Source organism: Nomascus leucogenys, chromosome 6, assembly GCF_006542625.1.
Source record: "Nomascus leucogenys isolate Asia chromosome 6, Asia_NLE_v1, whole genome shotgun sequence".
Classification (NCBI taxonomy): domain Eukaryota; kingdom Metazoa; phylum Chordata; class Mammalia; order Primates; family Hylobatidae; genus Nomascus; species Nomascus leucogenys.
Window position 1 is genome coordinate 82,146,946 of NC_044386.1, and position 27,862 is coordinate 82,174,807.

At 45.6% G+C, this 27,862-nt stretch overlaps 1 pseudogene; it reads left to right on the forward strand.

Annotated features, from left to right (window-relative positions):
• Nucleotides 1–456: 456 nt before the first annotated feature.
• Nucleotides 457–27,862, forward strand: part of LOC100597655 — an 86,549-nt pseudogene continuing 59,143 nt past the window's right edge.

Below are 27,862 nucleotides of genomic sequence, written 5' to 3' on the forward strand. Positions count from 1 at the left end.
GCACCACATTAAGCCGGTTGACTTGCCTTGGGTGAATTGTAACGTCTATGAACTGCCTCATGTCTATCACAGGACAATTACACCTAGTCAATGAAATGCACTGGGGCTTTGTGAGGATTAAACGTGAGCCCATGTGGAATCATATGTGAACACTGAAGTTACACATAGCCCAGGACTCCTGAGCATGTGCCTGAAGAGACATGCAAGGACGCTCATTGGAGCATTGTTTTGTAACTGCGAAAAATTTGAAGCAACGGAAATGTCCATCAGCAAGCAGGAGAATGAAGAAAGAAATCATGGTGGCTGGGCACGGTGGCTCATGCCTATAATCCCAGCACTTTGGGAGGCTGAGGTGGGCAGATCACTTGGAGTCAGGAGTTCGAGACCAACCTGGCCAATATGGTAAAACCCCATGTCGAGTTCGATCGGTAGCGGGAGCTGAGAGCAAACCAGAGAGCCCTGAGCGGCCCCACCGCCTCCGCCAGCCTAGTTACCATCACACCCCAGGAGGAGCCGCAGCTGCCGCAGCCCGGCCCCAGTTACCATCACTGCAACCATGAGCAGCGAGGCGGAGACCCAGCAGCCGCCGGCCGCCCCCGCCCTCAGCTCCGCCCACACCAAGCCCGGCACTACCCGCAGCTGCGCAGGGAACGGTGTCTCAGGCGGCCTCACATCGGCGCCTAAAGTCATCGCAACGAAGGTTTTGGGAACAGTAAAATGGTTCAATGTAAGGAACAGATATGGTTTCATCAACAGGAATGACACCAAGGAAGATGTATTTGTACCCCAGACTGCCATAAAGAATAACCCCAGGAAGTACCTTCGCAGTGTAGGAGATGGGGAGACTGTGGAGTTTGATGTTGTTGAAGGAGAAAAGGGTGAGGAGGCAGCACATGTTACAGGTCCTGGTGGTGTTCCAGTTCAAGGCAGTAAATATGCAGCAGACTGTTACAATTATATAGACGCTATCCAGTCGTAGGGGTCCTCCACGCAATTACCAGCAAAATCACCAGAACAGTGAGAGGGGGGAAAAGAACGAGGGATCGCAGAGTGCTCCCGAAGGCCAGGCCCAACAACGCTGGCCCTACCGCCGGCAAATGTTCCCACCTGACTCCATGCGGAGACCCTGTGGGCGTCAACCACAGTATTCCAACCCTCCTGTGCAGGGAGAAGTGATGGGGGGTGCTGACAACCAGGGTGCAGGAGAACGAGGTAGACCAGTGAGGCAGAATATGTATCGGGGATATAGACCACGGTTCCGCAGGGGCCCTCCTCGCCAAAGACAGCCTAGAGAGGACGGCAATGAAGAGGATAAAGAAAATCAAGGAGGTGACACACAAGGTCAGCAGCCACCTCAACGTCGGTACCTCCGCAACTTCAATTACCGACGCAGACAGCCAGAAAACCCTAAACCACAAGATGGCAAAGAGACAAAAGCAGCAGATCTACCAGTTGAGAATTCGTCCGCTCCCGAGGCTGAGCAGGGCGGGCTGAGTAAATGCCGGCTTACCATCTCTACCAACATACAGGTTAGTCATCCAACAAGAAGAAATACGAAATTCTAGCAATAAGAAACAAACAAAAGATTGGAGCTGAAGACCTGAAGTGCTTGCTTTTTGCCCGTTGACCAGAGAAACAGAACTATCTGCCTTATCTATGCAGCATGAGGTTATTATTTTTACCTAAAGACATCTCTTTTTGGTAATAAACTTTTTTTTTTTTTTAAAAGCCTGGTTTTTCTCAATATGCCTTTAAAGGTTTTTAAATTGTTTCATATCTGGTCAAGCTGAGATTTTTAAGAACTTCATTTTTAATTTGTAATAAAAGTTTACAACTCGATTTTTTCAATAAGGTCAACAAACTGCAAGCACCTATTAATAAAGTTCTTAAATAATTTTTAAAAACCCATCTATTAAAAAAACATGATTTATTCATGCAGTGGAATATTATGCAGCAGATGAACTAGATCTTACAAGTATCAATATGGATAAATCTTGAATACAAAATGCTGAGAGAAAAAATTGTGGAATGTGTGAAGAATTTGTATTTGTTCTCACGCTGCTGTGAAGAAATACCCAAGTATGGGTAATTTATAAGAAAAAGAGGTTTAATTGACTCACAGTTCCGCATGACTGGGGAGGACTCAGGAAACTTACAACCACGGTGGAAGGCACTTCTTCACAAGGCAGCAGGCGAAAGAATGAATGCCAACCAAAGGGGCAAGCCCCTTATAAAACCATCAGATCTCGTGAGAACTCACTCACTATCACGAGAACAGCATGGGGGAAAACGACCCCCATGATCCAATTACCTCCACCTGGTCCCACCCTTGACATGTGCGGATTATTACAATTCAAGGTGAGATTTGGGTGGGAATACAGAGCCAAATCATATCAGTATTGATGTAAATTTTCAGCACACAAAAATACTATGAATTGTTTATTGAATACACACTTACCAGTAAAAGTCCTAAACTCAGATGAAAAATGTACACACCAAGTTTGAATAATCCATACCTCTGACGAGGAGGAAAGGGGAAGGAATCAGGGAAGAATACAAAGGACACTACAACTGTCTCAATAATTTTTTTTAATCTAAAACAAATGTGGTAAATGTTAACATTTGCTCAGTGTAGGCGGTGGGTAACTGGGTGTTGTGTTTTTTCGTATATGTTTAAAATAGTTCATAATTAGAGAAAAGCATCAAGTGGTAAGCAACTGTGAAACATCATTATTATAGCTGTTCTTTATTGTTACTGTCACGGCCATCCAGGGACCCAGGTGACAGTGCTAACCTGGAGGTGGGGACACTCGTGGGCAAAGCTGCCTGATTTACACTCAAAAAGGATTAAATGAGGGAATATCTGCAAAGGCCTTGAGCTGTGTCTGCTTCCTTCCTCTATCCCTGCCTTAATAACTAAATTAATCCCAATAGAGACCATGAGAATTATCTGTGAAAGAAACCATCCCAATACCCAACTAAATGAAATATTTCAATTATCTTAAATGAGATGATGTGTGCACCTGTCCCATATGTGATGTTCAATAGCGACAACTAGCTGGGTGTGGTGGCTCGCGCCTGTAATCCCAGCACTTTGGGAGGCCGAAGTGGGCTTATCACTTGAGGTCAGGAGTTGAGACCAGCCTGGCCAACATGGCGAAACCCCATCTCTACCAAAAATATAAAAATTAGCCAGGCATGGTGACACGTGCCTGTAATCCCAGCTACTCAGGAGGCTGAGGCAGGAGAATTGCTTGAACCTGGGAGGCAGAGGTTGCAGTGAGCTGAGATGGTGCCTCTGCACTCCAGCCTGGGCGACAGAGTGAGACTCTGTCTCAAAAAAAAAAAAAAAAAAAAAAAAAATGACAACTATTGTTCTTCCAGGGAATTAGGCTGGGCCTAAAAGAGGCATGCCATTGACTGGGTAAAAGGCAGGTCAACTGGAACCTTATCTCACGCACTTAGCTGGCTCTCAACTTTAAGACTCTGAGGCCTCCTTGCCATACTTGGAATGTAAGAAGGGCAAGCAGAAGATGGTTTGAGGGACTTCATGCCCCTGATTGTTTTAAACCCTCACCTTCCATTCAATGTTTTAAAAAATTGCTTTTGCACCAACCTAATATTTTAGTTAATATGAGCAATGACCATGAAGCTTCTCTGCCGGCAAGTTTGACGCCACATTGGGGATTTCAGCACACTGATGGAAGGTAGACAGCTCAGTTATCTGTGGTGATAAGAGACCAGGAGGGGAGGGACACGGAAATCTCCAGAGGCAGAATGTTCAGAGAACAGCAGGTAGGATCTGAAGGAAGAGTGAAAGGAGGGCTTGCCAGAGGAGTGGACACATGGAGGCAGAACCTGGAGGCATTCTGAATATTCCCCCGCCTGCATGCCATATACTGGCCAGATGTATTGCCAGATGAATAAAGCACAGGAGTGATATAGATGAGCGTTGTCCAATAGAACTCTCTGTGATGATGGAACTGTTCTTTATGTGGTCCAATACGGTGGTCACTAACCACATACAGCTATTGAGCCTTGAAATGTGGCTTGTGTGACGGGAAACTGAATTTTTGCCTAATTTTAATTAATTGACATTTAAAACGTAAACAGCCACATGTAACTACTGGCTCCTGGATTAGATGGCACAGGAGAGGAAACTGACCTAAGAGTTTGATGGAAGGAAAAAGGTTGGGAAAGTTCTGGAACATAAGCCACTGTCTATAGGGGGTCAGCCTTGATCAGGCACCACCGTGAGGGTTTTCTAAGCAGCTCTGGGCATCTGAGGCCAGGAGGGGAAATTCCAAAGGAAGGAAGGTGACTAGGAAGCGTGACAACCTCGCCAGCCCAAGTTTGTCCAGAAACAACCCTCTTCATTTAGCATCTGGAATTTGACCAGGCAGATGTAGTTCCAGGGGATGAAACTGACCTCCAAACTCTGTGCAAGCTCTGGGAGGCACACTGCTGTGCAGGAAGCAATGTGACGTGACAGTGAGCATTCTTCAATGTCAGGCCCATTCTGTCTATATCATGCGGTCCCACAAGCTGGGAGAATTGCTGCTCACTCTGTTGTTTCCCTTGGTCCCTGCATGTACCTCTCAGAGAGCACCCACTCTGTGATTTCAACCCCTTCCTCCCTCCCTCCCTCCTTCCGTCCTTCCTTCCTTCCTTTTTTTCTATTTTTTAAAAAAGTTTTGATGCAATGAAATAGAATTGATGCACAAGTCCTAAGTTTGGGGCTGTGGGTTCTACATCCCAGCAACTGCCTCTGTCAATTGATGTGCCTGTCATCTTTGCCTAAGGTTTGTGACTGTAGCTATAGGAGACATTTTTGTTGTTGTTGTTTTCTTCTCAGACCTATACAGGGTGAAATCTGTAGGGCATCACTGAAATCAACTTGTTCAAATCCTATATGTTATATACGGAAGGACAGAAAACCCAAAGAGCTAAAAGGCTCAGCCCAGCTCACCCGCCCTTGAATTAGTGGAAGGTAAGGAATTAGAACCCGCAGATGACACACCCAACCCTCCCTATCCAGGAACCACCCCTTCTTGCCTAGAATGAATCCTCCATTTTTGTCAGCTCCTCACGTGTTTCCACTGCAAAGGTGTTCTTCACCCTGCCTTCAGGGATGAAGCGTAAATCCTTAGATTTCCTAACATAGTCTTCCCTCTTCATTCACCCTCCCTGGGCTCCAGTGGAGATTAGGCCAAAGAAGAACCACCTTCCCCTCCTGCCCTACCTCACTCTCTCCTACAACACTGATATCTAGGATAGTCCTCTCAATCTTTAATGTGCATAAGAATCTCCCTGGGATCTTGTTAAAACGCAGATGCAGACAGTAGGTCTGGCTTGAGGCCTGACATTCTGCACTTCTAACAAGACCCCAGGTGATGCTGAGGCTGCTTTGAGGAGCAAGTCTCACGCTTTGGTCCTAAAGGGCTAGAGCTGAAAGGAGCTGTCAGAGGTCAGGTGCTCCAGCAGTAGAGCTAAGCCAGCAATTCCTATAGACATGTCCCCAGAAAAACCAGTAAGATAGTCGAGGAAGTAGAATGAGATAGAAAGGAAGCTAAGCAAAGAGCTGGCTTCAGCTAAAATCTAACCTCAGCCTGATCCACAGGTTGCTCTGGGACATAAGTGACACCACAAAGCTGTTTCAGTGTCAGCTGAGGCAAAGGAGCTAGTTTTTTGCTTCCAGCATCAGGCAGTCATTAGCTGTGAGCTGCCCCTGGGAGAAGGACATTGCCCTCCCTGGATAACCTCCAGGCATTTTCAGGGTTGGCAGCTCCCATTTGGTAAAGGGCAAGCCTCCAGAGAAGTAAACAACCACGAGCCAACAGCATGCAACACACACAACGGCTGGGGGCGGGTGCCCCCGCGGTAGAGAGGATCCAACCAGGTCCCCAGCAGAATCTAGCATGAGGGCCTAAAACTCTTGCAGGCCATCTGCCCAGCCCCACGTATGCATAGCAGAGATTTTAACTTTGAAAGCTATGCATATGTACATGAAAAAACAGAATTAGAAACACCAACACAAAACTTTACAACGGTGATCTCAGCTTGACTTTCTTTTCTTTTTCTACAACTTTCAAATTTGCTACAATTAACATACGTTCTTTTTGTTGTTGAGATGGGGTCTCAGTCTGTGGCCCAGGCTGAGTGCAGTGGCGCAATCGCAGCTCACTGCAGCCTTGACCTTCCCGGCTCAAGCAGTCCTCCCACCACAGCCTCCTGAGTAGGCGTGCGCTACCACGCCTGGCTAATTTTTGTATTTTTTTGTAGAGACAGGGTTTTCCCATGCTGTCCAGGCTGGTCTTGAACTCCTGGGCTCAAGTGATCCACCTACCTTGGCCTCCCAAAGTGCTAGGATTACAGGCATGAGCCACCGTGCCTGGCCAACATGTATTAATATAAACCAATCAAAGTAAATTCACTGATAGCCCAGCTCAGAATCTTAGAAATACTTTTATTTTATTTAGTAACTTTTTATTGAGTGCCTGTTATTACCATTTACAGTCCTATGTGATTCCGATCAACCTTTCCAGTGCAATACTCATGACAGGGCACACATCTGAAGTGCAATTTGTAGCAAAGAGAAATTATAGACTGTTTAGTATGGTTTTAAGTTTGAATCTATTTTTTTTCCAAGTCTTTGAAAATTTCTTATCTACATAGCCCTTTAACTGGAACAGCCCATTCATCAACCCCTGGTTTAGTGATGTGAAATCCTATGCTCCACACAGGTCTTGGCAAAAGGGCTAACAGAACTCAGGCCCCTGACTCCTGTTGGTTCTCAAAGACCACACAGCCTGTTGGTGCCCCATGAGCAATTTCTATGGACTTCCTTCTTTGCCCTGCCTAATTAAGCAATCAAGTTAATTGAGATTAATGGCTTGCTTAATAGGGATTAATAACTTGCCAAAAATGCCCCAGGTTTGGGAACTTACAGCAGCAGTACTGCTCATTGTAAAAGCTGGAGATGTGATGGCCAAGGAGAGCCCAGACCCTCGGGCCTCTCTGCTCACTTCTCAGAGGGTGCCTCAGGCCTTCAGGAAGAGATGGGATACTGGGGGGAGGCGGGGATGGGGAAGGTAAAGCTGCCACATTAGCTTGACCTTCAAAGGCCCTACAGCTCCTGCCCAGGCCACAGAGGCCTCCATTGCTGAGCCAGGCACCAAACCCAGTGCACGGGCACAGTCCCAGCTCTGTAGGCCTGGGCTCCTGGGCTCCTGGCAAGTCCTAAGGTGCCTTCCAGTTCCAACAGTCTCTGGGCCTCTGGGTTCTCAATCCTGGTTTCCTCTTAGAATCTCCTGGAGGGAGCTTTTTTAAAAATGCTGATGCCCCAGCCCTACCCAGAGTTTCTGATTTAATTGGTCTGGAAAGAGGGGAGATCCTTTTTATAAAAGTTCCCCAGGTGAGTCTTATGTGCAGACATTGACAATGAGATCGAGGAGGTTTTTTTAAAGCCATGTCCTCTTTGTGATAAGAGTGAAAGAAAGTAAGGAAGGGGCCAGGTGTCGTGGCTTATGCCTGTAATCCCAGCACTTTGGGAGGCCAAGGTGGGAGGATCACCTGAAGTCAGGAGTTCGAGACCAGCCTGGCCAACATGGAGAAACCCTGTTTCTACAAAAATACAAAAAATTAGCCAGGCATCATGGTGCATGCCTGTAATCCCAGCTACTCAGGAGGCTGAGGCAGAGAATTGCTTGAACCCGGGAGATGGAGGTTGCAGTGAGCTGAGATGGCGCCACTGCACTCCAGCCTGGACGACAGAGCAAGACTCTGTCACAAAAAAAAAAAAAAAAAAGTGGAAGGAAAGAAAGAAGGGAAGGAGGGAAGAATGGAACCAGAGCCACTGATACCAAGGGGTTTCTCAGATTGAGGGGAAGAGGGAGGGGAAACAGGACAAGTGCAGCAGGAAGGAAGACAGTCCCCACCAAATGGCAGCTGCCTCTCTCTTGCTGTCTGTAGGCTATAGAAGGTCACGGTTGTTTCTTCTCATTCCCAGTGGAGAAAGAATCAATGGCTTGAATTTTCTGCCCAAGGAGTCCTTTTTTATCTTGGCTGATGCCCTTGAGTCTCTCAATAGAACCTCAGAGATGGGGACATTTGTCTCCTGCAGACTGCAGCCAGCCTGCACACCTCGATGCACACCTGGAAGGCTACCCCTTCGGCTCGGGGCCTCCCCTCCCCAGATGGAGGGTTCTCTCCCTTCCCTTCCCTCAGCTGCTCAGCCTGCAGGTCTGAAGTGGACACAAGGGCCAGACCCCAGCGGGTGCTGGACGGGCCAGCCTCATGATGACTCCGGTTTTACAAGACCCTGGCCTTCTCCTCCTCTTCCCTCCCCACAAACGTCAAAGGCTTCACAAAACAAACATGTAGCTCTGGGGTCAGAGACCTTTGGCAAGAAGTTCTGGGCCCTCCTAGGTTGGGGGCTGTGCTTGCGGGATTGAGCAGAACGGGGAACGCTAGCTAGATCGCCACCGGAAAGAGCAAAGAGCTTCCCACAAAGGGAAAGGGGAGAAGGGAGAGAAGTTCCCAGTGTGGGGGGATTTTGAGAGGGGGCAATGGCAAATCTTGGAGCAGCTGCCCTACTCGGATGTTGGGGAGTGGGAGCAGCTACATGGTGGCACAGAATTCTAAACATTTTGCTATGCTTGATGGATATATATAATCTCCTCAGATGTTTTTCGAAAGACAACAAACTATTTAAATTGCTTTTCAATTATGTTTGGATGTAGCTCTGTTGTTACTTCTGAATGCAGCACCTTGTGAATGAAAGCTGCAGTGTAAACCCAGAGGCCTCAATTTATCTGAGACAAGATTATCTACCACCAAGGCGCACGGGAGGATTGAATTGATGATGTACCTGCAAACACCCAGTGGCACGATGCCTGGCACAAGACGGGCAGGTGTTCACTAAGTCCAGGATCTCACCACCTCCTCCCACCTCCATCCTTCCATCCGCTGATCCCAGAGAGCCATGCTTTAGCCTAACTGAACAGCACAGGACATGTCTGTTTAAGGGGTAGCTCTCACAGTGGGCATTTCAGGCCCTGGAAGCTGCTGGAAGTTTTGTGGGCAGCTGCCTTCTCCTAGAAAATGGCTTTGTGGTCAGTTCTGACCTGGTATGGGGAGTACGCTCACACCTATCAGACATCTTAGCAGAGGCTTAGGAGCAATTTACTCTGGGCGCCAACATTCCCTGGCAAGGTCAGATTCCTAATGCCCCTTTGGGGGTGTGGTCCTGCCGGTGACATCTGTAGCTGTCCATTCATCACCCCACACCCCTGTCCCTCACTGCTCTGGCTTTCCTACGAGGACTAGCTCTGGCCGAGCCCACAGGACTGGTGTTGCAGGGAGGAAGTGGTGAGCTACCAGTAGACATTCCAGAAACGGTGTCTGTAATTGGCCTGGAGAGAGTGGCTGTCCAGATGCAGGCGATTTTGACTTTGATGTGAGCAGAATTACAAAGAATCATAAAAAGAGCCTATGTTGGGCTGAAACCGTGCCACGGCAGTTGAGTCCCAGCCCTGCACACAGCTGCCTTCCCCTTCTGCCTGGAAGTCAGCCCTCCTGGCAGCCGCCCTCTGCCCTCTGCCTGGCCAGCACCTGCTCCTGTTCACAGTTGCACTCAATGCCGCCTCTCCAGGAGTTGGGGCCCTGACTTGTCCTTGCTTACAGCACCCATCCCCTCCCTCAACGTACCTACCACCCTTTCAGTTAAATTGCTTCGGCTGACTCCTCCCCTCCCTTGGTACCCATCAGACTGAAGAGCACAAAGGCAGGGGCTGCAGCTGTCATGTGGTGTTCACCCTGGTGTTCCAGAGCTGGCCGGGGCCGGCACGTGGTGAGCCCTCGGAGCACCTGTGTTACATGGATGAACGAAGGAAGGAAAAATGGCTGGTTTTTTAGTGGGGCTTCTTGTGTAACAACAGGAATCTAGGTGTGGGAAACCTCTTTACCAGAGGAGGATCCAATTTTTGTGAACCCCGAACCTGATTAATTTGGGGGCCCCTTTGAAGAAAAAAAATATAAAAAATAATAATTATACTGTAAATTTTACAAAAACCCATGACATACAAGGACGTATCTAGGCCACTTCCAGGACTTAAAGTGAGAGACTGTACAGCGTATGTGTCATTACTCCATCCTCGGGCTCCAGGTGAGGGCAGCCCAGCATGACTCTCAGGACACTTCTGCCAATGGCACTGCTTTAGAGCGAAAGACACCAGCAAAGAGAACTCCTAACCCACGAGCTCTCTCCCCTCTAGCTTCCCTTTCCTGAGCCACGGCCCAGTCAGTTAATTTGGGCTCTGAAGGGTGACAGGTTTGGGGATAAAAGACAAAAACCCATAGAGTCATGGGGCCCTAAGCATCCCGCCAAACCTCATCTACCCACAGTCACTGCTGCCTGACATCCATTATGAGGAACAGCGATTTCTGCACAGGCCTTTGGCCTAGCTCAGTGCTCAGCTCAGTGCTTAGAGCTCTCCTCTGCAGATCTCTGGAGCAACCTTTCTCTTTCTCTGGGCAGCTCTCTCCCCTCTAGTGCTCTGCCCTGTGAATTCTAGCCACCTTGACCTCCCTGAATTCTCAACACCGTTTTCTCAATTCAGGGAGCCCCCGGCTCTGTTTGGATTCCCCCACTGCGCTGTGGCCTGTACACTCCCTCCAGATAGCAAGCTGGGATGCCTCGTTTGTGTCCCTTCTCAGGGTTCGCTGTCCTGAGCCTGTTATTTTTAATATTTTACCTGGTTTTTTTTTCTTAGTTCTTTAAGGAGGGAGAGGGTAATTCCGTTACTGTTGTCCCATTTTGGCCGATAGTAGACATCTAGTTCACCTATATTCAGGAAATTGTCTGCCAAATACAGGTCTAGAGAACAGAGTTTGCATGTCAGTCATTCTTTTGATTAAAAGTGGTGTTTCAAAGAGAAGCGGCTAGTTCAGTTTTCACACCTTGAACAACCACACGCGTGCTTTTGCTCCAGAGCACCACTGCAGCTCCCCCCGATGCTTTCTGCATCAGTCCCTTCTGTCACATGGTGGTAGCAAGACTCCTGCTCCAGGGCTGAGATTCCATACAATTATTTTGCCATTTCATCAAGGACATTCTTAACCCATATTGCCTTTTTTTTTCTCGTGAGTGCATAGCAGCGGAGAAGAACAAGACCGCTAGTACCTTTGAAGGCTGTCTTTGATTCATGCTAAGGCACCAGCCATTTTATACTCCCCTTTTTTGCTTTTGCACCATTGGAGTGCAAGTGTCCATGCAGCATGGTATTTTTATGAAAATAGTTTTGACCTCTCAGCCCTCTGAGTCTCAGGGCTGCCCAAGGGTCTGTGGAACAGAAGGTGAGTGCCACTCAGTTGGGCTACCTTGAGTAACCCCCAGGCTGCTGGCGATCTTCCTGCCTTGGCCTCCCAAAGCAATGGGATTATAGGCGTGAGCCACCAAGCCCAGCCCCTCTGTGTCATCCTTAATGGGCAACAGCTGGGTCCTGTGTACCGAGGCAGGGCCTGTCTTTGGGAAAACAACTCAAAATTACCCCTTTCTTTTATGTGTGTGTGTGTGGTTTTTTTTCTTTGTTTATTGGGTTTTAAAAAAATTACTAAGTAATTCATTCTGGGAAGTAATAAATGCATTTATTCTCTGCATTTTAATTTCCTCTCTGGATTCGAAAAAAATAAAAAAAATTTAAAGTATGTTCTTAGAGCTGGTAGCTATTTTCCCACTCTTACTAGAGAAAATATAATCCCATGCAATCTTTTACACATATCAGATCCTTGTTGGAATGGAGCCGTGTGTATATGGAATGAATTAATAAATCCAGACTCTCATTTAATTAATGCCCCAGAAGCTACTAAGAGTACTTGCAAAGAGTCCTCTATCATAGTCGAGCTGAGAGGTGGGTAGTGAGGACAGGTATGGCTACTGTACCCCCATTTCAAAGATGATCAAATGAAGATCATCTTTGCAATCAATGCTACTTGCTACAATCCTCTCTGCTTCTAGTGCCTCTTTATGTCAGTAGCAACACTTGGAGTACAGGGAAACCACTAGAAAGCCAGATTATGTCTTTCGACCTTCTACCCAATTCTGTCTACTTCTCTACATTTTTCTTTTCTTTTCTTTTCTTTTTTTTTTTGAGACAGAATCTCACTCTGTCACCAGACTGGAGTGCAGTGGCGTGATCTCAGCTCACTGCAACCTCTGCCTCCCAGGTTCAAGTGATTCGCCTGCCTCAGCCTCCTGAGTAGCTGGGACTATAGGCACATGCCACCACACCCAGCTAATTTGTTTTGTATTTTTAGTAGAGACGGGGTTTCACCATGTTGGCCAGGATGGTCTCGATCTCTTGACCTTGTGATCTGCCCTCCGCAGACTCCCAAAGTGATGGGATTACAGGCGTGAGCCACCGCGCCCGGCCTACATTTTTCTGTTAGTGACATGGATGTTCCCTGGAGCCATTGGAAGGAAAAGCACTATCCCAGCCTCCTTGTGCTCCCACATAGCAGTGCTGAGGTTGGCGTGATGCAGGCTAAGAAAGTGGGTGCTTCCATCACATAGACCTAGATTTAAATTCAGCCTCCACCACTTCCTCGCTGAGTGCCCTTGAGAAAGTTACTTAACCTCTCTGCGCCTTAATTGCCCACCTAGAAAAGGTATAATAATAGTACCTCGCTCACTGGGATGTTATGAGAAGTATATTCGATAATGTAGGTAAAGTGCATAGCTTGGTGCCTGCACACTAAACTCGGGGCTAAGTTATTATTATTGTTAATAATAATGATATCAGTCTGCTGGTAATTCTCTAGAACAGTGGTCAGAAAACTGCTGCTGTATACCAAATCCAGCCCTTGGTCTGCTTTTATATGGCCACTGAGCTAGGAGTGGTTGTTATATATTTTTAAAATTTATTTATTTTGGTTGTTACATTTTTAAAGGGTTGTAAAAAGGAGGAGAAGGAGGAGGACAGGGAAAGACCATATTTACTGTCTAGACCTTTATAGAAAAAGTTTGCCAGCCTTTGCTCTAGAAGCCCAAAATGAGGAGTGTCACAGGTTACTGACACCCCACCACCACCACCACCGATATCCTCGCAAATTCGCCTAAGTGTGATGTTTCCATGAAAGAACAAACAATTAAATCAACGTGGGTATGTCCGCCGGGCAACTTTCACTAAATGCCCAGGTCTGGGTGGTCTTTCCCCCTGTGAGCTTCTCCAGCTTGTGCTATCCTGGGCACTTTCTCCTTTCTCCCCAAAACAGACATTGACCCCTGTGGACAGGGACCATCTCTTAGACCTCTGTGCCCTTGCCACATAGGTGCTCAAAGACTCTGTATAGAATGGTCAGATTGATGATTTAGCAGCCACTCAAAATCTGCCCACTTTTCTGATCCTCCTGAATATTTAAAATCTCTGTGTGTGGCAGGCAAACAGCAATTAGATCCAAGTGTTAATCTGTGGGGCCTTGAAGGTGGTGTGTCAGTACCACATGCTTTGTGGGTCTCTAAGGAATGCTTGTGCCCAACCCCTACAGAACAGCTGATGCCCTGAACTGACTTTACCCTGGGATATCCCCATGGCCCAGCCTGCTTCTGAGCACCTTCCCTGTTCGTCAGAAACACACCCGGATGGCAGCCCTTCCAAAAAGTGGGGGAAGGCTGGGGTGTCCTGGAGGGGAAACAACCAAGGGAAATCTGGACCATGGAAGGCAGCAAGTGCTACCTGCTGTCCCTGATTGTCGCTGTGAATGGATGACCATGGGTTGAGGGCTTTCAACTCAATCCAGAATCAGTGAGTGGCCACTGGTTTTGCAAACACAGGCAAAATCATGATAAATGATTTATTAATGTGACATTATAATACATGACAAAGTGATAAGACCTGTTTCTAGGTTTGGTGGCCATCGTGTGTGTGTCCAGCACTGAGCTGCAAGCATGTCACATGCATTACTTCATTCAGTCCTCACAACTGCTCTTAGAAGCATTTATTGCCGATTTACAGGCTAGAAAACTGAGGCTGAGAGAATTCCTCCGGCTTTTGGATACATAGCTGATTCAAGGCAGAGGCAGAATTTGCAACCAAGTCTGTATGGCCTCAAAGCTGGTTCTGAGATCACCTGTGTAGGAGACACCGTGCTAAGTGCTGAGGAGGCCTGAGAATAGATGGAGGCCCCACCCAGAATAGCTTACACTGGGTCACAAAGACAAGGTGCACAGGGAGCCACAGGTCAGGGTAGCCCTGTCCCCAGGGAGGAGGTGGGCCTGACTCTCTGCAGGCCTGCAGGCCAGCCAGACCTGCTGGGGAGGGGCCCAGAGCAGGAAAGCAGGCAGTATAACCTGAACCCACCCTGAACCTAGGCTGCTCAGACCTGGGCTGGCGCCAGAAATGAACTCCTTTCCCCAGGCCAGCTAGAGTGGTGCTGAAAGGGCTTGGCCCACGGCTCGGGGCTCAGGCTCAACCTACCTCTCTGGTTATGTAACAGTGAACTTCTTTGCTGCCCTAGCCTCTACTAAACCTCCCTTATCCCTGCCCAGCTGTCTGGACAAGGGCCCCTGCCTTGTTAGGTGTGCAAGGCCCTTCCTCCCACCTTACCCAATTATCTCCTACTGAAAGACGCAGCAACCCAGGCATGACAGCCCAGAACCAATGCATGTGGCATTGGCCCAGGGATCCCTTCCTGCTGTTCCTGGGCCTGAACACCGAAAAGCAAAAGAAAAAGCAATTCACAAACATCCCCTGGAGAGCAAGAGAGAAAATGATTTATCTTCCAATCCTTGCCCAATGGCAATTATCATATTATTGTTGCCATTATCACTGGCTATCTTTGAGGTCCCCCAAGCTTTCTTGAAGGGCTTTCCTTCGCCTTTCCTGACTCCATTCCCTTCTACCTTTCTCTGTGGCAGGGCCTCTTTGGATCTACCACTCCCTCCTTACTTGTCCTCCCCCCACTGCCCCAGGCCTCAAAAGATGTCTGCCCTTGACTCATTCTATCAGGGCCTAAGGAGTTCCAGAGAATGAAAGGGGACTTTTCTCTTTTTTTGAGATACAGTCTTGCTCTGTCGCCCGGGCTGGAGTGCAGTGGCATGATCTCGGCTCACTGCAACCTCTGCCTCCCGGGTTCAAGCGATTCTCCTGCTTCAGCCTCCCAAGTAGCTGGGATTACAGGCGCCCGCCACAATGCCCAGCTATTCTAGCAGATGGATAGGTCTGTGAGTTAACCAGAGAAACAATCCCATGTTGACATGTCAGTGAAGCAGGCAGGTTCATGCGTGGCCTCTCACATGTGGTATTGGGGGAGACAAAGACCTTACTTCAATACGTATTTATCAAACAACGACTTAGTGTAAGATATTGTGGGAGACTTCGTCAACGTCCCCCAAAACTGAGAAAGCTACTTGAGAAAGAGACTGGAAGAGGCACCCCTGGGCCTAGTTCTCATGCTGGTCTTTGACATTTTTCATTTCTCAGCCATTAGACCTAAATCTTTCCTAGCATCAGGTAAATAAAAGTAAAAGGATGACAGAGATGAGAACAAAGAGAGTTTAAGATTTGCATGAAAACAGAGCTGCAATACTGTGGCTTTGCAATGCTTTCCTTTCCAGCATCAAGACTTGTGGGGAGAGAGTGTGGAAGTGCTCAACTCTTAGTTGCAGAGCCAGGGAAGACCAGGGAAGGATTATAGAAAGCCCAACCAGAGACTCTGCCCACAGATTCAGATGAGAGCCTCTACTTTGTTTTCCACAGTAGACAACTGGAAATGGGGTTGTAGGCCCACTCTCTTCTTAATCCCACAGGTCTCCCTGGAAAGCCACATGCTCCAGAGCAGTTTCGAACCAGGAAAGAGAAAAGCCTGGGGAATTACACCAGTGTAACTAGAGATTCTTCTTATCCATCAATATGTGAAAATGTGAGCTCCCTTAGGAATGACTCGGTCCTGTGCCCCGATCAACTTTATATTTTCATTTCTGTGTGGGCCACAGCAGGACTTGGTTTCCTGTCCTGGAAGAGGACTTTGAGCTCACTCTGCTTCCTACAGTCCCTCCCAGTCTCTCTCCTGAAATTTCTGGAAAGAGGCTCAGGGCAGAAGCCAGAGACATAGAAGGTGTACTACAATGTGGCTGGAGGCCAGAAACATACTGTGTGCATGAAGGTCCCTGAGGTCTGGTCTACGCGGTCAGTGTTCAGCCTCTGCATTCCCCAGTGGGCTCTGGGATAGATACACCTCACCAAAGTGGGCTGCAGAAGGGCCACCGAGGAGAGTGGCCCCCTTATACTGCCACTTGCGGAATAGTAAGTTTCCTTTTTTCCCTCCCTTTTCCAAAAATCATTCTACAATGAAAAACATTTTTTCCATTTTTTCCTAATTACGTAAATAATACATATGCTGTATATTTTTTAATATAAAAAGCTCAAGGGAAATAAAGAGTCACCTGAGATCCCATACACTGAGTTGTCACCATCAATAATTCAATGACCATCATTTCATCTATGATTATATGCATCTACGTGCAGACACACACATACATAACATAAAAGGGATATCACTCAAGTTGCTTAATCAGGGACACTTTAACAGTCTGTTGTGTTTGGGTTTGGTTTGACTTGGTCTGATCTGGACAGGACTAGTTGGTCTCGTCTGGTGTACTTTTGTTTGGTCTGGTCTGGTGTACTTTTGTTTGGTCTGATCTGGTCTGCTCTGGTCAGGTCTAGTTTGATCTGGTCTGATCTCGTTTGGTCTGGTCTGGTTTGGCTTGGTTGGCCTCGCTTCCTTCTCCCTCCTTGGCATGTATCCTCCAGTACCTTTCTTCATGCTCATTCAAACATGGGAGCATAGTTTATGTCACAAAAATGGGACTTTGCTACACAAATTTCTCTGCCCCTTACCTTCCTAATTTCACAATGCATCCTGGAAATCCCTTTGAGTCAGGTAGTGTCGATCTGACTAATTCTCTTTAATGACTGCCCAATATTCCATGGTATGCGTCCATTCTATTCATTCTGCCATTTGTCCACTGAGAGGCTGTCACCTGAGTTCCCATGTCTAGCCACTACACACGTGTTTCAGCCAATGCCAGTGTGCTGCACACACCTCCAAGGACAGCATTCACATACCTGTACTACCAACTCTAGAATATTTGGGTTTTCTAGATGCAATTATGGCATCAGCCAAAACGGCAATTTTACCTCTTCTTTTCCAAAATTTTGTACAAGTTGAGTATCCCTTATCCAAAATGCTTGGCACCGGAAGTGTTTCAGATTTCAGACTTTTTTATATTTTGGAATATTTGCATATATATAAGAGATATCTTGGTGATGGAACTCAAATCTAAACATGAAATTCATTTATGTTTCATACACACCTTATATACATAGCCTAAAAATAATTTTATATAATATCTTACTTAATTTTATGCATGAAATAAAATTTGTGTTAAGTACTTTCGTGTGGAATCCTCCACTTGTGACATGTGGCAACATGTCAGTGCTCAACAATTTTCAGACTTTAGGACATTTCAGATTTCAGGTTTTGAGATGATAACCTGTACAAGTTATTTCACTTTCTTATCTTATAGAACCTGTTAGCACCTCCAAAATGATGTTGAATAATAATGGAGATAGTGGATACCCTTGCCTTGCTTCAGATTTAAATGAAAATGTTTTAATGTATCACCATTAGTAATATTTGGTGTTGGTTTTTGACAAATAATACTTATCATATGTAGCTATTTCCTTCTATTCTTCTTCAGAATTTTATTAGGAAAGCCTGCTGAATTTTATTGGATGTCTTATCAACCTTTATAAATCTGAGCACATGTTCTCCTTCTTTAAATCTGTTGATGAATATAGAAGTGGTAGTCTCCCGAGTAGCTGGGATTACAGGTGTGCACCACACTAATTTTTGTATTTTTAGTAGAGACGGGGTTTCACCATGCTGGCCAGGCTGGTCTCGAACTCCTGACCTCATGATCCACCCACCTTGGTAGAAGTGGTCATCTAAATAAAATAGCATTATATAAAAAGAATTGTATTGATCTACTCAAGTGTTTCATCTCCTATTGCATCTATTTATGCTTCATCTCTTCCAGGTTTTCGAATTTGTTGCTATAGACTTACACCTGCATTTGCCTACAATTATTATAATTTTCTACATATATGATCACACCTCCTTTCCTCATAGTTAATCTCTTCTATTTTTGCTTTCATTTTCTTTTCTTTCCAGTCACATTTTTTTTCTATTTACAAGAATGAGAATGATGTTTAACATTGAAATCTGGTTATTTTAAATCTTATGTATATATTTTGAGTAACTGAATAATGTGGCCACTCTCCCATCTTGACCTACCTTGATTGTCACAATTCCTTCAGGGTCCTGACTCTCATCTGAAAAGATGACATCACCACTGTGAGAGAAGAGACGCTGCTGGACTGGGAGTTCCTTGCAGAGGAGGACTCAGGTTCCCGGTACCTGGCAGAGAGAGGGCTGGGCACTGAGCTCAGGCAAGCACCTCCACCTAATGATGCCTTAGGTTCCTCATCTGTAAAATGGGGAGAATACTTAGCCATATCCATTTGTTATGAGGATTAACTGGAAAAATACTTTTAAAGCACTTGATCCATAGTAAAAACTCAGTGGACAGCTATTATTAATAACATTTTGACATGTGCCTTCTCTGTCTTTTTCAACTATGTAAATGTATGTTTGCAAATATATACACACACATAATAAAAATGGAAGCTGAGTCCCAGGATACTTCTAGAATAAGGAATAAATGCTATTATTTCAGCTCCAGCAGAGTGGAAAGTGGAAGCAGAGCAGCAAGTGGAAGCAGAGCTTGGCTTGCATCCTGCACCCTGAGTCCCACACAGGGCACTGTGCATCCCTCCTCAGCAACCGGGCTGCAGCCTTCCTCCCATCTAGGGTGTAAGTGCCTCTTAAACTCACCTGGAGGATATTAAATGGACAGGATCAAAGAAAACCTAGTTTATGTGTTTTCATTAAATGTGACCCATATGTCCTACGTCTTAATCCTTGATGCAATCATGCTTTTCAGAATGAAGTGGAGTTCACTATTCCCAGTGTCACAGGATATAAGCAATTTAAATGCACTCTAAGGATATCGTTTTAAATTAGACTGCCCAGACAGGCCGGACAAAGGAAGGTTAAGACAATCATCCCATCCTCTCTGTTCGCAAAACAGTTTATGAGGGATCTCAGACCACCTCTATATTCTAATATTTATTAAATTTCTTACCTAAATTGTGTAAAACTTTATATTTTGGGTACGTTTCTGTCTGTCCCACTTGTGCCCATTCTTCAGCTGTCATTGCCTAGAGTCAGACACAAAGTAGATACTTTCAGTGCTCTTTGAACAACTGAGTTAATGAATGAATGAATGAATGGGTAAGTGACTTCCTGCCCAAGGTAGAAGGTAAAACATGAGTAAGCCCAGAACTAAAACCCAGATCTCCTGACTTCCAGCCAGCTTCTTATATTTTTCTATGCTTTCATTGGGTTGACTTGTATCTTGTACCAAACCCAAATGAGTTATCAGTCCTCTTCAACATCCATTCACTCATTTAGCAAAGGGATATTGAGTACCTACTACGTGGCAGGTGCTTCTTCTAATAGTTACACACAGAGAATTGGGGGTATTGATCTTGGCTATCACTATTAACAGAGTCAAGATGTCCAAGCCATGCTTCCAGGGAAGGGGACCCACTTCCCTTCTCATCCCTGCTTTAGCTCAGTCTGATAGAAGAGTCAGGACTTTAAGGTGGGGGAATGGAGGGAGAAATATTGATCCCAAAGGCTTCCTGTGCCCTAATCCCTCTTTCGGTACTGTATCCTAGTACGCCCTTACGTTCCCTGTTCATCTCATCACCTACAGCATGGCCTGTCTTCCCACACATTTACATTTCTTAACACATTCTAACTTCCATTCTGGTTATCTGGCACGTAACTCATCTCCCCATGGAGATTATCAGCACCATGGGCTCAGGATCCATGTCTAATTCACCTTTGGATCCTCAACAGTGCCTGGCATGACTTGTATCTTGTACCAAAGCCAAATGATTCAGCAGCCCATTGTAAATAAATGTTAGAATAGATATTGCTTAATCCTTGTTGAATAAACGAATGAATGTGTAATGGAAGGAGAAAATGTTATCTAGAGAGGTGGGAGCTAGAGAGAACAAAACTGATCAGCAAAAGAAATGAAGTAGAATTCTGGAAGGCAGAAGACAAAAGAGAAAAGGAGAGAGCTAATAAACAGATAGGAACCTGCGTATGTAAAAACAGCCAAGGGACATTTTAAGAATGAGAGGAAGTGGGGTTAATATTTGAATCTGCAGCTTATAGGGTACAACAGAACCACTTCTCACTGTTGTGCTCAACTTTCAGTGAAGTCTCCCATACCTTCGGGTACCCTGTATAGTGATGTTTTCTGTGGGAAATCAAAGAAATGCAGCTGTGTTGTACATCTGGAATGAAGCCAGAGAGAATAGGGATGGGGAATTGATCCATCCACGGAACTAATTCAGCAGAAGCTGGTGCTCAGAGCCCAAGTGACAAAGAAAAACTCAAGCCCATTTCCTGATCCAAATCCCTGGGAAAATTAGCAATGAAGGGAAGGAGAGAAAGCAGTTCCCACCATATATGTGATGGAGTTGAGGCTATTTCATTTGTACCTTAATGGCCAAAGAACTTGACACCTGGCATACAAATGAATGCATGAATGAATGATAAATTAATTACTCTTAAGATGTTAATGGGTTATAGTAGTTCAGTGTCCCCAAAACCATTTTCAACTACCATCAATGTCTTACAGAGTGGCCTCAGGGTTCCTGAGAGAGATGCTTTTGAGCTGAGGCAGTCATTTGGGGGCCCTTAAAATTTATGGAGCCAAATTCCAAGGACCTTTTCAACCCTATCTTACCTGATAGGTCCCACTGAAGCCACAGGTGGATGGCCAGAAGTGTCTGACCATTTGCTGTAAACTGACCCAGGGGGAGTGGCAGGAAACTAGGCAATAAAAAAGACCTTATTTCCAATTCCAGTTCATGAGTTCGCATGACCCTAAGCAAGTAAAACTGTGGAAATACCACTGTCTCTACCCATGACACAGTCTTGTTGGGAGGAATCAACGAAGAAGCTATCTGGGAAGTCCCATCTAAACTGCTGTCTCGGAACTCATGCATTTCATTCTTTCTTGGGCACTGATCATATTGGATTTCATTTCAAACACTATCCTTGGTTTCCTTGGACAACCTTTACTCAGTTCCACCCTAAATTCCAAACTGAGAGTGGGAAAATGCTGGTTTGGAAGTGTGGAGGTCATGGAAATAGATGCACAGGCACCTGGCTTAAAGAAGTGATGACAGAGAACAAAGAAGGTCACAGCGAGGGAATCTGAAAAAACAACAACTCTAAGGACAGAATAGACTCAGCTATTTATAGTGCTATAAAACTCCATCACCCCATAAAATTTAATAATCCCTAAAAGTATCTCTGGGGAGGTAAAGAACAGCAGAGCAGTTTCGGCCAAGTCAGTGATGGCTCAGGTGGCTGCTAGGTCCTTTTTTAGTGCTCAAACGCACACCACAGACAATGGCTTCACAAGTGTGTTCACAAGGGTGGCCTTGAGTCAACAAAGAAAAGGTTACATTGCATTGTGCTGTGTTTTACTAAAGAAGATATAGGTGAGGCATGTTTTAGAAAGATATCAATTAAAATGGTAGCAAAGTAAAGTGGGAAGGTCATGCAGACCTGGATTCAAATCCAGCTCCATCCTGACCTGGCCCTTGAGGCACACAGGTTACCTAACACCTTAGAGCCTCCATTTTCTTATGTGCACAATGGGAATAACAAGAGCTGCCTCACAGAATTGTTGAGTAGCTTAAAAGACATAACAGGCCAGGCACAGTGGCTCACGCCTGTAATCCCAGCACTTTGGGAGGCCGAGGCGGGAGGATCACTTGAGGCCAGGAGTTCAAGACCAGCTTGGGCAACATGGCAAAACCCCATCTCTACTAAAAATACAAAAACTAGCCTGGCATGGTGGTACACACCTGTAATCCCAGCTACTTGGAGTCTGAGGCATGAGAATTGCTTGAACCCAGGAGGCGGAGGTTGCAGTAAGCCGAGATTGTGCCACTGCACTCCAGCCTGGGTGACAAAGCGAGACTTTATTTTAAAAAAAAGACATAACATAGACTGGAGCCAGAGCAGATGTTGGTCTTGAAAGCGTAGGCCTCAGTTATCAGGGAAACGTGCAGATCTAAAGCCCTGGATCTCTGTCACAGTGCTGGGCAAATCGAGCATTGCATCATGATTAATACTACCATGGCTGCGGCTGCTACTGCTACTATTACTGCTACAATCATTGTTGTCAATCTATTCCCATGGAGAGATGAAGGAGCAACTATTGATTATACTGGTAGAAAAGCAATTATTTTCTTTGGGTGTTTGTTTGTAGAGACAAGGTCTCACTATGCTGCCCAGGCTGGTCTCAAACTCCTGGATTCAAGCAATCCTCTCACTTAGACCTCCCAAAGTGTTGGTTTTACAGGCATGAGCCACTGCACCTTACCGGCAATTATTTTCAAGGCTGAGATGAGCTCTCAGTTCACAAGCCACCTCCTTAGTGAAAACTCCTGTCACCACAGGCCTCTCCCTGGCAGATGGCCCCACCCTTCTCTGCACTCCCTAGGCCTTTGTTCCTACCTCTGTACAACTGCCTTGTCTTCCTGGAGATGGCATTCTGTGATGGGTGAGAGCACTACAGTGCACTCAGGCAGACTGGGTTCAACCCTCTATGCCATCTTGGTCAAGCTATTTTATCTCTCTCTGTGCCTCGTTTTTCTAATCTGTAAATGAAGGATTATAAAATACCTACCTCATGGGGTCAAGTATGAGGCTGAGGTGGGTTATAAGGTAAATTTCTTGGAATGGTGCCTGGGGACAAAAGTGTCACCAAATATTAGCTTATTACTATGTGTGTATAATATATATAATATTATATGAATATATACATATGTAATCATATATGTATATATAGCATACATATAATATATAACATATATAATATATGTAATATATTTATATATTATATATGTATAATATGAATATGCACATAATATATATTCATATATATAAATTCATATTTAATATGTAATATATTCACATTATCACATATTACATATCACATATTACATGTATACATATAAGATGTATATATTATATATTATATACATGTGTGCATATATAAATATACACATGTATGTAACATGACATCTCATACAAACAGATGCTTGGTGAATGTTTTATGATGAATGTACGAAAGTAGATGAACTGGGAGAAATTCTTTGAGTATTTCAATGAATTGCTGGCAGCTTTGCTGGAGAGGCTGTGACCTTTCCTTTCTAATTAACAGGCTCATGGAGGTGGGGAGAGGGTTGGGGGCTGGGGAGTCAGCAGTAGACACTGAAGCCCTTTCTTAATTGTACCAGACACCTTGTCTCATGACAGCACAGAGGAAGAATTCAGAGAATCAGACCCCCTCTCCTGAACATTCAGGAAAAGAATTGCATCTGCCACCCTATATAAATACACAACACAGCAGGGACTAGTCTCCTCCTCCCTATAGGAAATCACTTATTCCCATATTTTGTTTTTGCCCTTCTCTGCCTTTATAAGATGATAAATCACTAAAATAGAATGTGGCTTCAAAAAGCCAAAAGTGCATTATTTACATTTTTCAGCCAACTCAGCAGATCTTCACATCGTGGAACTCCCAGTGCCATGGAGACTTGGAAAGGTCCCAGGAGCCCCTCACCAACTATTCCCCCAGAGCTAAAGGCCTGGAAGTTATGGCCTTGCATGTCATGCCTACCCCTCTCTGCTCAGATGCTGAGAGGGGTCTGGGGACTCTCTAAATGACCCACTACAAGCAAAGAGCCCTGTTGGGAGCTCAAGAGACCTGGACTAAAATCTCATGCTGCCTCTTTCTGGTTGTAAGCAATTGGACAAGTTGCTTACCATTTATCCTGATGTGATTATTATGCATTGCATATCAAAATAGCTCATTACCCCATAAACATATACACCTACTATGTACCCACAAAAAATTTAAAAATTTAAAAAATTCTCTGAGCCCCCATGCCTGCATCTGTGAGTGCAGGCACTGTCCCTAGCTCCTAGGACTGTTACGTGGGCTAAATGATACTCAGGCGTGAAGTACTTGTCACCTGCAGAGGGGAGGTGTATGGAGCTTTCTTTGGCCTACATGGGACTATAGGGTCCCTGGAAAGACCTTGGTGCCTGAGTCAGAGCCCTTCATGTCAATGCCAGCTCATTAATTCATTGTGGAGCTTGTGCATATCATTTATGCTCTCTGCCTCAGTTTCCTCCTTGCAACATAGGGGCAAAAATAGTTGTCCATGCCAGGCATGGTGGCTCACACCTGCAATTCTAGTACTTTGGGAGGCCAAGGCGAGAGGATCATTTGAGGCTTGGAGTTCGAGACCAGCCTGGGCAAAATAGCAAGACTTTGTTCCTATGAAAAAAAAAAATGTAGCTCCACACGGTGGTACATGACGGTAGACCTAGTTACTTAGGAGGCTGAAGCAGGAGAATCGCTTGAGTCAGGAGTTTGAGGTTACAGGGAGCTATGATCGTACCACTGCGCTCCAGCATTGGTGACAGACTGAGATCCTATCTCTAAAAATAATAATAATAATTGTCCAACTTACTTCCCAAAGTTGCAAGATTAAAAAGTTAATTAACATCCCTTGTAAGCTTTTTTTTAAGTAAAAACTGTTTAATTCATTTTTTCTAAAGTAGCAAAAAACTAGAATTTCTTTGAATTAAGTAAGGTTTGTACTGTGGCCTTTGATTAATCATAGTAGATTGCCTTTTAAGCCATGAGAGCCACACTCAGAGAAAAGGCTTAAATGGCTTTAATTCCCACTATAGTGTGCATGACTGATATCAAATCCTTTACCGAAACAAATTCTGATGGAGCAGAGTGGGGAGTAAGCACGGGGCATCTGTGGGCTCAAAATGAGCTCCACAGAGGGGCACCTGAGGGCACTAGAAACACACTTTGCCAACTCGCCCACAGCCTTTGGGCAGGTCTGGACACACAATTGTTTTAATGTCTGTATCATGTTGTCCTCTCCCAAGTCTAGCTGACCCCATCCTTTATAAATGGAGAGGCAAGAGCTGGTAATGATAAGATATCTGGTTTCAGAAACAAGTGCTCTTGCTCTAAGTATTCCAGCAACAGCAGCCTGGTGTCCCTGGCCTACCCAAATCCGGGACAAGTGTTCCTGCCAGTCTGCAGCCATCCATCTCTCCAGGCTTATCTACAAGTCATCATGGAAGCTAAAGAGCTGCTGGTGGCCATGGTAGCCTGCCTGGTCGCATGACCTCAATCCTCTCTCTGAACCAGCAAAGCTCCCTGACCCACGAGTCTCACAACAACAATTCCTGTCTCTTGTCATCAGGTTCAGATGATGAGCTCAAAGAATGCCCCAGGATGAGCCAGGAATGTTTTTGTCTGACTTGGCAAGTGGTTTCCCTGCCCTGCAGTGGCCAGAATGTGGGAGTGGAAAATTATTCTTGTTTCCTTCTGGAAATGACCACATTCGCCAGGGCCAGGTGCAAATCCACTGACTGCCCTGAAGGGAGATTTGCCTCCTCTTCAGAGGACAGAGACTTGGCCAAGCTTGCTTGGGAAATCAAAGTGTCTCCCAGCTGCCATGTTCTAACCCCCGGCCACACAATGAAACTAGAAGGGCCCCATTGAAGGAGAATGGGTCTCACTCATGAAGCCACTTCACTTCTGTACACAAGACTATTCCTTGGATATTCCAGACACCCCCAAGTCTCTGCCACTATTGCTGTTGTTGATACACTCCTCAACTGGTGCTCACAGAGAGGGAACGGGTCCAGGAGAGGAGCCCAGCTCTTATCCTCCAGGGCATGAGGAGGGGAGAAGGGAAGGGAGATAGCACTGTCTTGTCATACTGACCCCTGAGAAATGTGAAACACTTTTTCTCAATCCTTCTTTGTAGAGGTGAAACATACCAAACCTTCCACAGGGTTTTTATTAAACTCTACAAGTAGAATGAAAGAACAGGGAAAGGAGCAGAATTAGTATTTATTCAACAAATACTTAAGGAACCAGCATTATGTGCCAGGCACTGTGCTGGCCATGGGGCAGACGTGAAAGAGCTAACCCCTGACTTTAGGGGGTTTGATAAACCCAGGGGCTAAATGAATGGTCCAGTGGTTCCCAGGGAGCACACCCACTCCACCCCTTCCCACCACTTCATCTCAACCCCAGTCATTTCACAATTTAAAAGAAAAAATGAAAGTCTAACACAATGTGTTCTCCCATGCGAGTTAGGAAGACCCAGACTCCCACAGGCTAAAAGTTTATGATAACAGGCATGATTAATTAGTAGTTGTCATGAAAATGGAATGTCATTAATTATGTAGTTTGAAACTGTTGAAGTTCACTTCCTCCAAAATTAAATCCTAAAACTATAGCATCTGAAAACCTCCACGTATGCTTGACTCATATTTGAGTCGTACAAAACACTCACATACAAAATATTATCTACAAAACAGCGTTATCAATTTGTGTGTGTGTGATGTGGTAGGAGTGGTTGTGCTCCTCACACAGAAGTATGCCGGAGCACATGACTTGTTGTTTAAATCGAACACACAATTGGTACCTCTGTTTTTAAATGCTGTTATAGCCAGACCGTTGTCTAGTGGATGACGCTCCCATGGGCCCCACAACACATGTAGGGTGCCCACAATAGTTAATTGTCGCATAACAAATCACCCCAAAACGTAGCAGCTTCCATACTCCTGATTTCTGTGGGGCAGGGATTTAGAGAGGCTCAGCTGGAGGTGCTGGCTCAGGGTCCCTCCTGAAGTGCTGTCAAGGGTCTGCTGGGGCTTCATGTAAGTGCTTGCTGGGACTAGAAGCTCCACTCTGAGATGGCTCACTCACAGGAATGGCAAGTGGGTGCTGACTGTTGGCCAGAGGCCTCCGTTTCTCTCCATACGAGTCTTTCTACGGGGCTTCTTGAGTGTCTTTATGGTATGGTGCTGACTTTCTCCAGAGTGAGCAATGCAGGAGACTGAGGCTGAAATGGCAATGCCCTTTATGACCTAGCCTTGGTCCTAATTGTCACTTCTATCATATTCTGTTGGTCACACAGACATCCTTGATTCAATGTGGGGAGGGCTTTCATACAAAGGCTTGAAAGCCAGGAGGTGTGGCTCACTGGGGCCATCTTGGATGCTGGGCACCTCTGATATTCATCATCGCGATGCTTCGGGCAAACCTCCCTGCCGTCCAATGTAGGCAGGCAGGGGGACGCTTCCATTTATCAAATCTCTGCATACTTGTGTGATGCTACATGCAAATGGACACATTTTAGAGAATTTTGTAGCAATAAAACAGACAATACCAAAACTCCAACAAACATCATTCAGCCTGTTTTTGAACATTCAGGAATCTCTGGACTACACTACCCACAGGTTACCGCTGTTAACATGTAGGCATATGGCCTTCCAGGTTTTTTCTATGTCCTTTCCACTGCCTCCACCTGAAGCATTTAAAGATGTTTCTGTCCATCTCATTCTAGCCCATCTTAAGTCTTTCCTTATCCTCTGTTCTCCTTCAGCTGTTGTCGTATTTCTCTTATGTCCTTCACAGCCCAACTTCTGAAATGATGTGGCTAGACTCACCTCCCACTTGCTCCTCAAGCCACTGGATCTGGCTGAGGTCCCCACTATACCATGGAAATTGTCCTTGCCATAGTCATCAAAG